Raw genomic sequence first — 13,538 nt, 5'->3', positions numbered from 1 at the left:
GGCAGCACAGGCAAATGAAAATGTAGACATGCTTCGCAAGAATGCGTGTCATCCTCTTGCAAGGGTCATTCTAATCTTCTCTGTATTCGACCCTTTTGTGGAAGTGCAGATGAGAGGGCTGTATTCCATGGAGGGGTGCACCCTTAAGCATGGCAAGTTGCAATTGTTAGATACTGACTGCTTATTTTGTCTGTAACATATTGGTTGCCCATTATCTAAAGGATCTCAGGGCAAGTGGGTGACTCCCACTCAGGCTCAGCACGTCTATGTGGAATCAGTTTATTGATGACACATATTTATCTCGAGCAGAGTAGAGCAGTCTCTGATTCTCCACACTCGGAATACATGCAAGGGGTGTTCAGCCAGTAGGGGGAGCCAGGCAGAGCCAGGCCTTCTGCTATACTCAACTATATGTCAGGGCGTTGTGAACTGGGGCAACTGGAGATTCTCTGGCCTCGGTTGCTGGAGAACTGCTGGGGGCAGCACAGGCAAATGAAAATGTAGACATGCTTCGCAAGAATGCGTGTCATCCTCTTGAAAGGGTCATGCTAATCTTCTCTGTATTCGACCCTTTTGTGGGAGTGCAGATGAGAGGGCTGTATTCCATGGAGGGGTGCACCCTTAAGCATGGCAAGTTGCAATTGTTAGATACTGACTGCTTATTTTGTCTGTAACATATTGGTTGCCCATTATCTAAAGGATCTCAGGGCAAGTGGGTGACTCCCACTCAGGCTCAGCACGTCTATGTGGAATCAGTTTATTGATGACACATATTTATCTCGAGCAGAGTAGAGCAGTCTCTGATTCTCCACACTCGGAATACATGCAAGGGGTGTTCAGCCAGTAGGGGGAGCCTGGCAGAGCCAGGCCTTCTGCTATACTCAACTATATGTCAGGGCGTTGTGAACTGGGGCAACTGGAGATTCTCTGGCCTCGGTTGCTGGAGAACTGCTGGGGGCAGCACAGGCAAATCAAAATGTGGAAACGCTTCACGAGTATGCGTGTCATCCTTTTGCAGGGGCCATGCTAATCTTCTCTGTATCGATTCCAATTTTGCATATGTGCTGCCGAAGCAAGCACAAAAACTAACTGTCACTGCCTACCTTTTATTCCCTTGCTGGCTGAACGACCCTTTTGTGGGAGTGCAGACTAGAGGGCTGTATTCCATGGAGGGGCGCACCCTTAAGCATGGCAAGTTGCAATTGTTAGATACTGACTGCTTATTTTGTCTGTAACATATTGGTTGCCCATTATCTAAAGGATCTCAGGGCAAGTGGGTGACTCCCACTCAGGCTCAGCACGTCTATGTGGAATCAGTTTATTGATGACACATATTTATCAGTTTATTGGTGACACATATTTATCTCAAGCAGAGTAGAGCAGTCTCTGATTCTCCACACTCGGAATACATGCAAGGGGTGTTCAGCCAGTAGGGGGAGCCTGGCAGAGCCAGGCCTTCTGCTATACTCAACTATATGTCAGGGCGTTGTGAACTGGGGCAACTGGAGATTCTCTGGCCTCGGTTGCTGGAGAACTGCTGGGGGCAGCACAGGCAAATCAAAATGTGGAAACGCTTCACGAGTATGCGTGTCATCCTTTTGCAGGGGCCATGCTAATCTTCTCTGTATCGATTCCAATTTTGCATATGTGCTGCCGAAGCAAGCACAAAAACTAACTGTCACTGCCTACCTTTTATTCCCTTGCTGGCTGAACGACCCTTTTGTGGGAGTGCAGACTAGAGGGCTGTATTCCATGGAGGGGCGCACCCTTAAGCATGGCAAGTTGCAATTGTTAGATACTGACTGCTTATTTTGTCTGTAACATATTGGTTGCCCATTATCTAAAGGATCTCAGGGCAAGTGGGTGACTCCCACTCAGGCTCAGCACGTCTATGTGGAATCAGTTTATTGATGACACATATTTATCTCAAGCAGAGTAGAGCAGTCTCTGATTCTCCACACTCGGAATACATGCAAGGGGTGTTCAGCCAGTAGGGGGAGCCTGGCAGAGCCAGGCCTTCTGCTATACTCAACTATATGTCAGGGCGTTGTGAACTGGGGCAACTGGAGATTCTCTGGCCTCGGTTGCTGGAGAACTGCTGGGGGCAGCACAGGCAAATCAAAATGTGGAAACGCTTCACGAGTATGCGTGTCATCCTTTTGCAGGGGCCATGCTAATCTTCTCTGTATCGATTCCAATTTTGCATATGTGCTGCCGAAGCAAGCACAAAAACTAACTGTCACTGCCTACCTTTTATTCCCTTGCTGGCTGAACGACCCTTTTGTGGGAGTGCAGACTAGAGGGCTGTATTCCATGGAGGGGCGCACCCTTAAGCATGGCAAGTTGCAATTGTTAGATACTGACTGCTTATTTTGTCTGTAACATATTGGTTGCCCATTATCTAAAGGATCTCAGGGCAAGTGGGTGACTCCCACTCAGGCTCAGCACGTCTATGTGGAATCAGTTTATTGATGACACATATTTATCTCAAGCAGAGTAGAGCAGTCTCTGATTCTCCACACTCGGAATACATGCAAGGGGTGTTCAGCCAGTAGGGGGAGCCTGGCAGAGCCAGGCCTTCTGCTATACTCAACTATATGTCAGGGCGTTGTGAACTGGGGCAACTGGAGATTCTCTGGCCTCGGTTGCTGGAGAACTGCTGGGGGCAGCACAGGCAAATCAAAATGTGGAAACGCTTCACGAGTATGCGTGTCATCCTTTTGCAGGGGCCATGCTAATCTTCTCTGTATCGATTCCAATTTTGCATATGTGCTGCCGAAGCAAGCACAAAAACTAACCGTCACTGCCTACCTTTTATTCCCTTGCTGGCTGAACGACCCTTTTGTGGGAGTGCAGACTAGAGGGCTGTATTCCATGGAGGGGCGCACCCTTAAGCATGGCAAGTTGCAATTGTTAGATACTGACTGCTTATTTTGTCTGTAACATATTGGTTGCCCATTATCTAAAGGATCTCAGGGCAAGTGGGTGACTCCCACTCAGGCTCAGCACGTCTATGTGGAATCAGTTTATTGATGACACATATTTATCTCGAGCAGAGTAGAGCAGTCTCTGATTCTCCACACTCGGAATACATGCAAGGGGTGTTCAGCCAGTAGGGGGAGCCAGGCAGAGCCAGGCCTTCTGCTATACTCAACTATATGTCAGGGCGTTGTGAACTGGGGCAACTGGAGATTCTCTGGCCTCGGTTGCTGGAGAACTGCTGGGGGCAGCACAGGCAAATGAAAATGTAGACATGCTTCGCAAGAATGCGTGTCATCCTCTTGCAAGGGTCATGCTAATCTTCTCTGTATTCGACCCTTTTGTGGAAGTGCAGATGAGAGGGCTGTATTCCATGGAGGGGTGCACCCTTAAGCATGGCAAGTTGCAATTGTTAGATACTGACTGCTTATTTTGTCTGTAACATATTGGTTGCCCATTATCTAAAGGATCTCAGGGCAAGTGGGTGACTCCCACTCAGGCTCAGCACGTCTATGTGGAATCAGTTTATTGATGACACATATTTATCAGTTTATTGGTGACACATATTTATCTCAAGCAGAGTAGAGCAGTCTCTGATTCTCCACACTCGGAATACATGCAAGGGGTGTTCAGCCAGTAGGGGGAGCCTGGCAGAGCCAGGCCTTCTGCTATACTCAACTATATGTCAGGGCGTTGTGAACTGGGGCAACTGGAGATTCTCTGGCCTCGGTTGCTGGAGAACTGCTGGGGGCAGCACAGGCAAATCAAAATGTGGAAACGCTTCACGAGTATGCGTGTCATCCTTTTGCAGGGGCCATGCTAATCTTCTCTGTATCGATTCCAATTTTGCATATGTGCTGCCGAAGCAAGCACAAAAACTAACCGTCACTGCCTACCTTTTATTCCCTTGCTGGCTGAACGACCCTTTTGTGGGAGTGCAGACTAGAGGGCTGTATTCCATGGAGGGGCGCACCCTTAAGCATGGCAAGTTGCAATTGTTAGATACTGACTGCTTATTTTGTCTGTAACATATTGGTTGCCCATTATCTAAAGGATCTCAGGGCAAGTGGGTGACTCCCACTCAGGCTCAGCACGTCTATGTGGAATCAGTTTATTGATGACACATATTTATCTCGAGCAGAGTAGAGCAGTCTCTGATTCTCCACACTCGGAATACATGCAAGGGGTGTTCAGCCAGTAGGGGGAGCCAGGCAGAGCCAGGCCTTCTGCTATACTCAACTATATGTCAGGGCGTTGTGAACTGGGGCAACTGGAGATTCTCTGGCCTCGGTTGCTGGAGAACTGCTGGGGGCAGCACAGGCAAATGAAAATGTAGACATGCTTCGCAAGAATGCGTGTCATCCTCTTGCAAGGGTCATGCTAATCTTCTCTGTATTCGACCCTTTTGTGGAAGTGCAGATGAGAGGGCTGTATTCCATGGAGGGGTGCACCCTTAAGCATGGCAAGTTGCAATTGTTAGATACTGACTGCTTATTTTGTCTGTAACATATTGGTTGCCCATTATCTAAAGGATCTCAGGGCAAGTGGGTGACTCCCACTCAGGCTCAGCACGTCTATGTGGAATCAGTTTATTGATGACACATATTTATCAGTTTATTGGTGACACATATTTATCTCAAGCAGAGTAGAGCAGTCTCTGATTCTCCACACTCGGAATACATGCAAGGGGTGTTCAGCCAGTAGGGGGAGCCTGGCAGAGCCAGGCCTTCTGCTATACTCAACTATATGTCAGGGCGTTGTGAACTGGGGCAACTGGAGATTCTCTGGCCTCGGTTGCTGGAGAACTGCTGGGGGCAGCACAGGCAAATCAAAATGTGGAAACGCTTCACGAGTATGCGTGTCATCCTTTTGCAGGGGCCATGCTAATCTTCTCTGTATCGATTCCAATTTTGCATATGTGCTGCCGAAGCAAGCACAAAAACTAACTGTCACTGCCTACCTTTTATTCCCTTGCTGGCTGAACGACCCTTTTGTGGGAGTGCAGACTAGAGGGCTGTATTCCATGGAGGGGCGCACCCTTAAGCATGGCAAGTTGCAATTGTTAGATACTGACTGCTTATTTTGTCTGTAACATATTGGTTGCCCATTATCTAAAGGATCTCAGGGCAAGTGGGTGACTCCCACTCAGGCTCAGCACGTCTATGTGGAATCAGTTTATTGATGACACATATTTATCTCAAGCAGAGTAGAGCAGTCTCTGATTCTCCACACTCGGAATACATGCAAGGGGTGTTCAGCCAGTAGGGGGAGCCTGGCAGAGCCAGGCCTTCTGCTATACTCAACTATATGTCAGGGCGTTGTGAACTGGGGCAACTGGAGATTCTCTGGCCTCGGTTGCTGGAGAACTGCTGGGGGCAGCACAGGCAAATCAAAATGTGGAAACGCTTCACGAGTATGCGTGTCATCCTTTTGCAGGGGCCATGCTAATCTTCTCTGTATCGATTCCAATTTTGCATATGTGCTGCCGAAGCAAGCACAAAAACTAACTGTCACTGCCTACCTTTTATTCCCTTGCTGGCTGAACGACCCTTTTGTGGGAGTGCAGACTAGAGGGCTGTATTCCATGGAGGGGCGCACCCTTAAGCATGGCAAGTTGCAATTGTTAGATACTGACTGCTTATTTTGTCTGTAACATATTGGTTGCCCATTATCTAAAGGATCTCAGGGCAAGTGGGTGACTCCCACTCAGGCTCAGCACGTCTATGTGGAATCAGTTTATTGATGACACATATTTATCTCAAGCAGAGTAGAGCAGTCTCTGATTCTCCACACTCGGAATACATGCAAGGGGTGTTCAGCCAGTAGGGGGAGCCTGGCAGAGCCAGGCCTTCTGCTATACTCAACTATATGTCAGGGCGTTGTGAACTGGGGCAACTGGAGATTCTCTGGCCTCGGTTGCTGGAGAACTGCTGGGGGCAGCACAGGCAAATCAAAATGTGGAAACGCTTCACGAGTATGCGTGTCATCCTTTTGCAGGGGCCATGCTAATCTTCTCTGTATCGATTCCAATTTTGCATATGTGCTGCCGAAGCAAGCACAAAAACTAACCGTCACTGCCTACCTTTTATTCCCTTGCTGGCTGAACGACCCTTTTGTGGGAGTGCAGACTAGAGGGCTGTATTCCATGGAGGGGCGCACCCTTAAGCATGGCAAGTTGCAATTGTTAGATACTGACTGCTTATTTTGTCTGTAACATATTGGTTGCCCATTATCTAAAGGATCTCAGGGCAAGTGGGTGACTCCCACTCAGGCTCAGCACGTCTATGTGGAATCAGTTTATTGATGACACATATTTATCTCGAGCAGAGTAGAGCAGTCTCTGATTCTCCACACTCGGAATACATGCAAGGGGTGTTCAGCCAGTAGGGGGAGCCAGGCAGAGCCAGGCCTTCTGCTATACTCAACTATATGTCAGGGCGTTGTGAACTGGGGCAACTGGAGATTCTCTGGCCTCGGTTGCTGGAGAACTGCTGGGGGCAGCACAGGCAAATGAAAATGTAGACATGCTTCGCAAGAATGCGTGTCATCCTCTTGCAAGGGTCATGCTAATCTTCTCTGTATTCGACCCTTTTGTGGAAGTGCAGATGAGAGGGCTGTATTCCATGGAGGGGTGCACCCTTAAGCATGGCAAGTTGCAATTGTTAGATACTGACTGCTTATTTTGTCTGTAACATATTGGTTGCCCATTATCTAAAGGATCTCAGGGCAAGTGGGTGACTCCCACTCAGGCTCAGCACGTCTATGTGGAATCAGTTTATTGATGACACATATTTATCTCAAGCAGAGTAGAGCAGTCTCTGATTCTCCACACTCGGAATACATGCAAGGGGTGTTCAGCCAGTAGGGGGAGCCTGGCAGAGCCAGGCCTTCTGCTATACTCAACTATATGTCAGGGCGTTGTGAACTGGGGCAACTGGAGATTCTCTGGCCTCGGTTGCTGGAGAACTGCTGGGGGCAGCACAGGCAAATCAAAATGTGGAAACGCTTCACGAGTATGCGTGTCATCCTTTTGCAGGGGCCATGCTAATCTTCTCTGTATCGATTCCAATTTTGCATATGTGCTGCCGAAGCAAGCACAAAAACTAACTGTCACTGCCTACCTTTTATTCCCTTGCTGGCTGAACGACCCTTTTGTGGGAGTGCAGACTAGAGGGCTGTATTCCATGGAGGGGCGCACCCTTAAGCATGGCAAGTTGCAATTGTTAGATACTGACTGCTTATTTTGTCTGTAACATATTGGTTGCCCATTATCTAAAGGATCTCAGGGCAAGTGGGTGACTCCCACTCAGGCTCAGCACGTCTATGTGGAATCAGTTTATTGATGACACATATTTATCTCGAGCAGAGTAGAGCAGTCTCTGATTCTCCACACTCGGAATACATGCAAGGGGTGTTCAGCCAGTAGGGGGAGCCAGGCAGAGCCAGGCCTTCTGCTATACTCAACTATATGTCAGGGCGTTGTGAACTGGGGCAACTGGAGATTCTCTGGCCTCGGTTGCTGGAGAACTGCTGGGGGCAGCACAGGCAAATGAAAATGTAGACATGCTTCGCAAGAATGCGTGTCATCCTCTTGCAAGGGTCATGCTAATCTTCTCTGTATTCGACCCTTTTGTGGAAGTGCAGATGAGAGGGCTGTATTCCATGGAGGGGTGCACCCTTAAGCATGGCAAGTTGCAATTGTTAGATACTGACTGCTTATTTTGTCTGTAACATATTGGTTGCCCATTATCTAAAGGATCTCAGGGCAAGTGGGTGACTCCCACTCAGGCTCAGCACGTCTATGTGGAATCAGTTTATTGATGACACATATTTATCTCAAGCAGAGTAGAGCAGTCTCTGATTCTCCACACTCGGAATACATGCAAGGGGTGTTCAGCCAGTAGGGGGAGCCTGGCAGAGCCAGGCCTTCTGCTATACTCAACTATATGTCAGGGCGTTGTGAACTGGGGCAACTGGAGATTCTCTGGCCTCGGTTGCTGGAGAACTGCTGGGGGCAGCACAGGCAAATCAAAATGTGGAAACGCTTCACGAGTATGCGTGTCATCCTTTTGCAGGGGCCATGCTAATCTTCTCTGTATCGATTCCAATTTTGCATATGTGCTGCCGAAGCAAGCACAAAAACTAACTGTCACTGCCTACCTTTTATTCCCTTGCTGGCTGAACGACCCTTTTGTGGGAGTGCAGACTAGAGGGCTGTATTCCATGGAGGGGCGCACCCTTAAGCATGGCAAGTTGCAATTGTTAGATACTGACTGCTTATTTTGTCTGTAACATATTGGTTGCCCATTATCTAAAGGATCTCAGGGCAAGTGGGTGACTCCCACTCAGGCTCAGCACGTCTATGTGGAATCAGTTTATTGATGACACATATTTATCTCAAGCAGAGTAGAGCAGTCTCTGATTCTCCACACTCGGAATACATGCAAGGGGTGTTCAGCCAGTAGGGGGAGCCTGGCAGAGCCAGGCCTTCTGCTATACTCAACTATATGTCAGGGCGTTGTGAACTGGGGCAACTGGAGATTCTCTGGCCTCGGTTGCTGGAGAACTGCTGGGGGCAGCACAGGCAAATCAAAATGTGGAAACGCTTCACGAGTATGCGTGTCATCCTTTTGCAGGGGCCATGCTAATCTTCTCTGTATCGATTCCAATTTTGCATATGTGCTGCCGAAGCAAGCACAAAAACTAACTGTCACTGCCTACCTTTTATTCCCTTGCTGGCTGAACGACCCTTTTGTGGGAGTGCAGACTAGAGGGCTGTATTCCATGGAGGGGCGCACCCTTAAGCATGGCAAGTTGCAATTGTTAGATACTGACTGCTTATTTTGTCTGTAACATATTGGTTGCCCATTATCTAAAGGATCTCAGGGCAAGTGGGTGACTCCCACTCAGGCTCAGCACGTCTATGTGGAATCAGTTTATTGATGACACATATTTATCTCGAGCAGAGTAGAGCAGTCTCTGATTCTCCACACTCGGAATACATGCAAGGGGTGTTCAGCCAGTAGGGGGAGCCAGGCAGAGCCAGGCCTTCTGCTATACTCAACTATATGTCAGGGCGTTGTGAACTGGGGCAACTGGAGATTCTCTGGCCTCGGTTGCTGGAGAACTGCTGGGGGCAGCACAGGCAAATGAAAATGTAGACATGCTTCGCAAGAATGCGTGTCATCCTCTTGCAAGGGTCATGCTAATCTTCTCTGTATTCGACCCTTTTGTGGAAGTGCAGATGAGAGGGCTGTATTCCATGGAGGGGTGCACCCTTAAGCATGGCAAGTTGCAATTGTTAGATACTGACTGCTTATTTTGTCTGTAACATATTGGTTGCCCATTATCTAAAGGATCTCAGGGCAAGTGGGTGACTCCCACTCAGGCTCAGCACGTCTATGTGGAATCAGTTTATTGATGACACATATTTATCTCAAGCAGAGTAGAGCAGTCTCTGATTCTCCACACTCGGAATACATGCAAGGGGTGTTCAGCCAGTAGGGGGAGCCTGGCAGAGCCAGGCCTTCTGCTATACTCAACTATATGTCAGGGCGTTGTGAACTGGGGCAACTGGAGATTCTCTGGCCTCGGTTGCTGGAGAACTGCTGGGGGCAGCACAGGCAAATCAAAATGTGGAAACGCTTCACGAGTATGCGTGTCATCCTTTTGCAGGGGCCATGCTAATCTTCTCTGTATCGATTCCAATTTTGCATATGTGCTGCCGAAGCAAGCACAAAAACTAACTGTCACTGCCTACCTTTTATTCCCTTGCTGGCTGAACGACCCTTTTGTGGGAGTGCAGACTAGAGGGCTGTATTCCATGGAGGGGCGCACCCTTAAGCATGGCAAGTTGCAATTGTTAGATACTGACTGCTTATTTTGTCTGTAACATATTGGTTGCCCATTATCTAAAGGATCTCAGGGCAAGTGGGTGACTCCCACTCAGGCTCAGCACGTCTATGTGGAATCAGTTTATTGATGACACATATTTATCTCAAGCAGAGTAGAGCAGTCTCTGATTCTCCACACTCGGAATACATGCAAGGGGTGTTCAGCCAGTAGGGGGAGCCTGGCAGAGCCAGGCCTTCTGCTATACTCAACTATATGTCAGGGCGTTGTGAACTGGGGCAACTGGAGATTCTCTGGCCTCGGTTGCTGGAGAACTGCTGGGGGCAGCACAGGCAAATCAAAATGTGGAAACGCTTCACGAGTATGCGTGTCATCCTTTTGCAGGGGCCATGCTAATCTTCTCTGTATCGATTCCAATTTTGCATATGTGCTGCCGAAGCAAGCACAAAAACTAACTGTCACTGCCTACCTTTTATTCCCTTGCTGGCTGAACGACCCTTTTGTGGGAGTGCAGACTAGAGGGCTGTATTCCATGGAGGGGCGCACCCTTAAGCATGGCAAGTTGCAATTGTTAGATACTGACTGCTTATTTTGTCTGTAACATATTGGTTGCCCATTATCTAAAGGATCTCAGGGCAAGTGGGTGACTCCCACTCAGGCTCAGCACGTCTATGTGGAATCAGTTTATTGATGACACATATTTATCTCGAGCAGAGTAGAGCAGTCTCTGATTCTCCACACTCGGAATACATGCAAGGGGTGTTCAGCCAGTAGGGGGAGCCAGGCAGAGCCAGGCCTTCTGCTATACTCAACTATATGTCAGGGCGTTGTGAACTGGGGCAACTGGAGATTCTCTGGCCTCGGTTGCTGGAGAACTGCTGGGGGCAGCACAGGCAAATGAAAATGTAGACATGCTTCGCAAGAATGCGTGTCATCCTCTTGCAAGGGTCATGCTAATCTTCTCTGTATTCGACCCTTTTGTGGAAGTGCAGATGAGAGGGCTGTATTCCATGGAGGGGTGCACCCTTAAGCATGGCAAGTTGCAATTGTTAGATACTGACTGCTTATTTTGTCTGTAACATATTGGTTGCCCATTATCTAAAGGATCTCAGGGCAAGTGGGTGACTCCCACTCAGGCTCAGCACGTCTATGTGGAATCAGTTTATTGATGACACATATTTATCAGTTTATTGGTGACACATATTTATCTCAAGCAGAGTAGAGCAGTCTCTGATTCTCCACACTCGGAATACATGCAAGGGGTGTTCAGCCAGTAGGGGGAGCCTGGCAGAGCCAGGCCTTCTGCTATTCTCAACTATATGTCAGGGCGTTGTGAACTGGGGCAACTGGAGATTCTCTGGCCTCGGTTGCTGGAGAACTGCTGGGGGCAGCACAGGCAAATGAAAATGTAGACATGCTTCGCAAGAATGCGTGTCATCCTCTTGCAAGGGTCATGCTAATCTTCTCTGTATTCGACCCTTTTGTGGAAGTGCAGATGAGAGGGCTGTATTCCATGGAGGGGTGCACCCTTAAGCATGGCAAGTTGCAATTGTTAGATACTGACTGCTTATTTTGTCTGTAACATATTGGTTGCCCATTATCTAAAGGATCTCAGGGCAAGTGGGTGACTCCCACTCAGGCTCAGCACGTCTATGTGGAATCAGTTTATTGATGACACATATTTATCTCGAGCAGAGTAGAGCAGTCTCTGATTCTCCACACTCGGAATACATGCAAGGGGTGTTCAGCCAGTAGGGGGAGCCAGGCAGAGCCAGGCCTTCTGCTATACTCAACTATATGTCAGGGCGTTGTGAACTGGGGCAACTGGAGATTCTCTGGCCTCGGTTGCTGGAGAACTGCTGGGGGCAGCACAGGCAAATGAAAATGTAGACATGCTTCGCAAGAATGCGTGTCATCCTCTTGAAAGGGTCATGCTAATCTTCTCTGTATTCGACCCTTTTGTGGGAGTGCAGATGAGAGGGCTGTATTCCATGGAGGGGTGCACCCTTAAGCATGGCAAGTTGCAATTGTTAGATACTGACTGCTTATTTTGTCTGTAACATATTGGTTGCCCATTATCTAAAGGATCTCAGGGCAAGTGGGTGACTCCCACTCAGGCTCAGCACGTCTATGTGGAATCAGTTTATTGATGACACATATTTATCAGTTTATTGGTGACACATATTTATCTCAAGCAGAGTAGAGCAGTCTCTGATTCTCCACACTCGGAATACATGCAAGGGGTGTTCAGCCAGTAGGGGGAGCCTGGCAGAGCCAGGCCTTCTGCTATACTCAACTATATGTCAGGGCGTTGTGAACTGGGGCAACTGGAGATTCTCTGGCCTCGGTTGCTGGAGAACTGCTGGGGGCAGCACAGGCAAATCAAAATGTGGAAACGCTTCACGAGTATGCGTGTCATCCTTTTGCAGGGGCCATGCTAATCTTCTCTGTATCGATTCCAATTTTGCATATGTGCTGCTGAAGCAAGCACAAAAACTAACTGTCACTGCCTACCTTTTATTCCCTTGCTGGCTGAACGACCCTTTTGTGGGAGTGCAGACTAGAGGGCTGTATTCCATGGAGGGGCGCACCCTTAAGCATGGCAAGTTGCAATTGTTAGATACTGACTGCTTATTTTGTCTGTAACATATTGGTTGCCCATTATCTAAAGGATCTCAGGGCAAGTGGGTGACTCCCACTCAGGCTCAGCACGTCTATGTGGAATCAGTTTATTGATGACACATATTTATCTCGAGCAGAGTAGAGCAGTCTCTGATTCTCCACACTCGGAATACATGCAAGGGGTGTTCAGCCAGTAGGGGGAGCCAGGCAGAGCCAGGCCTTCTGCTATACTCAACTATATGTCAGGGCGTTGTGAACTGGGGCAACTGGAGATTCTCTGGCCTCGGTTGCTGGAGAACTGCTGGGGGCAGCACAGGCAAATGAAAATGTAGACATGCTTCGCAAGAATGCGTGTCATCCTCTTGCAAGGGTCATGCTAATCTTCTCTGTATTCGACCCTTTTGTGGAAGTGCAGATGAGAGGGCTGTATTCCATGGAGGGGTGCACCCTTAAGCATGGCAAGTTGCAATTGTTAGATACTGACTGCTTATTTTGTCTGTAACATATTGGTTGCCCATTATCTAAAGGATCTCAGGGCAAGTGGGTGACTCCCACTCAGGCTCAGCACGTCTATGTGGAATCAGTTTATTGATGACACATATTTATCTCAAGCAGAGTAGAGCAGTCTCTGATTCTCCACATTCGGAATACATGCAACGCATGTTCAGCCAGTCGGGGGAGCGTGGTGTGTGAGCGTGTGGATGGGTTGAAATGTGTGAGTGTCAAGCCCAATGCGTGACTTAAGAGCCCTGTGATGAGGATGTTGGAAAAGTCAGAGGATCACTAAAGTTCAAACAAGTCACCCTGAGTGGGCCATGAAGGCCTGTACCCAATTGTTGGCATCCCATCGAATTCTTGTTGACAGCCTTTGATCTCTAGGAACTATGCGTTTTATGTCAGCAACAGCAGATGTGCAGATATTTCAGTGGTTGTGGAGGTTAGATGTTGTGTTTCTCACATGAAAAGAGTTGCAACTTGAAACAGTAGCTAGTGAGCTATTTGTGGCTAATAGGCTATAGCTGGTCTGGCAGTGCAACATGTTCAATGATGTTTATCGTTTGTTTAACGATAAAACCAAGCATATT

The 13,538-nt window shown here is 48.3% G+C and overlaps 25 non-coding genes across 25 annotated transcripts; all 25 read right to left on the bottom strand.

The window, feature by feature from the left end:
- Positions 1–17: 17 nt before the first annotated feature.
- Positions 18–122, bottom strand: LOC139331867 (U6 spliceosomal RNA). The gene has a single exon (XR_011602209.1). It is a non-coding gene; the product is annotated as a U6 spliceosomal RNA (small nuclear RNA).
- Positions 123–495: 373 nt separating this feature from the next.
- Positions 496–600, bottom strand: LOC139331871 (U6 spliceosomal RNA). The gene has a single exon (XR_011602213.1). It is a non-coding gene; the product is annotated as a U6 spliceosomal RNA (small nuclear RNA).
- Positions 601–973: 373 nt separating this feature from the next.
- On the bottom strand, positions 974–1,080 carry LOC139331890 (U6 spliceosomal RNA). The gene has a single exon (XR_011602231.1). It is a non-coding gene; the product is annotated as a U6 spliceosomal RNA (small nuclear RNA).
- Positions 1,081–1,559: 479 nt separating this feature from the next.
- On the bottom strand, positions 1,560–1,666 carry LOC139331888 (U6 spliceosomal RNA). Its single transcript, XR_011602229.1, has one exon. It is a non-coding gene; the product is annotated as a U6 spliceosomal RNA (small nuclear RNA).
- Positions 1,667–2,120: 454 nt separating this feature from the next.
- Positions 2,121–2,227, bottom strand: LOC139331887 (U6 spliceosomal RNA). Its single transcript, XR_011602228.1, has one exon. It is a non-coding gene; the product is annotated as a U6 spliceosomal RNA (small nuclear RNA).
- A 454-nt stretch (positions 2,228–2,681) lies between these two features.
- Positions 2,682–2,788, bottom strand: LOC139331886 (U6 spliceosomal RNA). The gene has a single exon (XR_011602227.1). It is a non-coding gene; the product is annotated as a U6 spliceosomal RNA (small nuclear RNA).
- A 454-nt stretch (positions 2,789–3,242) lies between these two features.
- Positions 3,243–3,347, bottom strand: LOC139331924 (U6 spliceosomal RNA). The gene has a single exon (XR_011602263.1). It is a non-coding gene; the product is annotated as a U6 spliceosomal RNA (small nuclear RNA).
- Positions 3,348–3,745: 398 nt separating this feature from the next.
- On the bottom strand, positions 3,746–3,852 carry LOC139331885 (U6 spliceosomal RNA). The gene has a single exon (XR_011602226.1). It is a non-coding gene; the product is annotated as a U6 spliceosomal RNA (small nuclear RNA).
- A 454-nt stretch (positions 3,853–4,306) lies between these two features.
- Positions 4,307–4,411, bottom strand: LOC139331922 (U6 spliceosomal RNA). Its single transcript, XR_011602261.1, has one exon. It is a non-coding gene; the product is annotated as a U6 spliceosomal RNA (small nuclear RNA).
- Positions 4,412–4,809: 398 nt separating this feature from the next.
- LOC139331884 (U6 spliceosomal RNA) lies at positions 4,810–4,916 on the bottom strand. Its single transcript, XR_011602225.1, has one exon. It is a non-coding gene; the product is annotated as a U6 spliceosomal RNA (small nuclear RNA).
- A 454-nt stretch (positions 4,917–5,370) lies between these two features.
- Positions 5,371–5,477, bottom strand: LOC139331883 (U6 spliceosomal RNA). Its single transcript, XR_011602224.1, has one exon. It is a non-coding gene; the product is annotated as a U6 spliceosomal RNA (small nuclear RNA).
- Positions 5,478–5,931: 454 nt separating this feature from the next.
- LOC139331882 (U6 spliceosomal RNA) lies at positions 5,932–6,038 on the bottom strand. The gene has a single exon (XR_011602223.1). It is a non-coding gene; the product is annotated as a U6 spliceosomal RNA (small nuclear RNA).
- A 454-nt stretch (positions 6,039–6,492) lies between these two features.
- LOC139331921 (U6 spliceosomal RNA) lies at positions 6,493–6,597 on the bottom strand. The gene has a single exon (XR_011602260.1). It is a non-coding gene; the product is annotated as a U6 spliceosomal RNA (small nuclear RNA).
- Positions 6,598–6,970: 373 nt separating this feature from the next.
- On the bottom strand, positions 6,971–7,077 carry LOC139331881 (U6 spliceosomal RNA). The gene has a single exon (XR_011602222.1). It is a non-coding gene; the product is annotated as a U6 spliceosomal RNA (small nuclear RNA).
- Positions 7,078–7,531: 454 nt separating this feature from the next.
- Positions 7,532–7,636, bottom strand: LOC139331920 (U6 spliceosomal RNA). Its single transcript, XR_011602259.1, has one exon. It is a non-coding gene; the product is annotated as a U6 spliceosomal RNA (small nuclear RNA).
- A 373-nt stretch (positions 7,637–8,009) lies between these two features.
- Positions 8,010–8,116, bottom strand: LOC139331880 (U6 spliceosomal RNA). Its single transcript, XR_011602221.1, has one exon. It is a non-coding gene; the product is annotated as a U6 spliceosomal RNA (small nuclear RNA).
- Positions 8,117–8,570: 454 nt separating this feature from the next.
- LOC139331868 (U6 spliceosomal RNA) lies at positions 8,571–8,677 on the bottom strand. The gene has a single exon (XR_011602210.1). It is a non-coding gene; the product is annotated as a U6 spliceosomal RNA (small nuclear RNA).
- Positions 8,678–9,131: 454 nt separating this feature from the next.
- LOC139331919 (U6 spliceosomal RNA) lies at positions 9,132–9,236 on the bottom strand. The gene has a single exon (XR_011602258.1). It is a non-coding gene; the product is annotated as a U6 spliceosomal RNA (small nuclear RNA).
- Positions 9,237–9,609: 373 nt separating this feature from the next.
- On the bottom strand, positions 9,610–9,716 carry LOC139331923 (U6 spliceosomal RNA). The gene has a single exon (XR_011602262.1). It is a non-coding gene; the product is annotated as a U6 spliceosomal RNA (small nuclear RNA).
- Positions 9,717–10,170: 454 nt separating this feature from the next.
- LOC139331912 (U6 spliceosomal RNA) lies at positions 10,171–10,277 on the bottom strand. Its single transcript, XR_011602251.1, has one exon. It is a non-coding gene; the product is annotated as a U6 spliceosomal RNA (small nuclear RNA).
- A 454-nt stretch (positions 10,278–10,731) lies between these two features.
- LOC139331918 (U6 spliceosomal RNA) lies at positions 10,732–10,836 on the bottom strand. The gene has a single exon (XR_011602257.1). It is a non-coding gene; the product is annotated as a U6 spliceosomal RNA (small nuclear RNA).
- A 398-nt stretch (positions 10,837–11,234) lies between these two features.
- Positions 11,235–11,339, bottom strand: LOC139331917 (U6 spliceosomal RNA). Its single transcript, XR_011602256.1, has one exon. It is a non-coding gene; the product is annotated as a U6 spliceosomal RNA (small nuclear RNA).
- A 373-nt stretch (positions 11,340–11,712) lies between these two features.
- On the bottom strand, positions 11,713–11,817 carry LOC139331869 (U6 spliceosomal RNA). Its single transcript, XR_011602211.1, has one exon. It is a non-coding gene; the product is annotated as a U6 spliceosomal RNA (small nuclear RNA).
- Positions 11,818–12,215: 398 nt separating this feature from the next.
- On the bottom strand, positions 12,216–12,322 carry LOC139331913 (U6 spliceosomal RNA). The gene has a single exon (XR_011602252.1). It is a non-coding gene; the product is annotated as a U6 spliceosomal RNA (small nuclear RNA).
- Positions 12,323–12,776: 454 nt separating this feature from the next.
- LOC139331916 (U6 spliceosomal RNA) lies at positions 12,777–12,881 on the bottom strand. The gene has a single exon (XR_011602255.1). It is a non-coding gene; the product is annotated as a U6 spliceosomal RNA (small nuclear RNA).
- Positions 12,882–13,538: the final 657 nt, after the last annotated feature.

Source organism: Chaetodon trifascialis, chromosome 5, assembly GCF_039877785.1.
Source record: "Chaetodon trifascialis isolate fChaTrf1 chromosome 5, fChaTrf1.hap1, whole genome shotgun sequence".
NCBI lineage: Eukaryota > Metazoa > Chordata > Actinopteri > Chaetodontiformes > Chaetodontidae > Chaetodon > Chaetodon trifascialis.
This window is presented reverse-complemented; position numbering and strand designations above follow the sequence as displayed.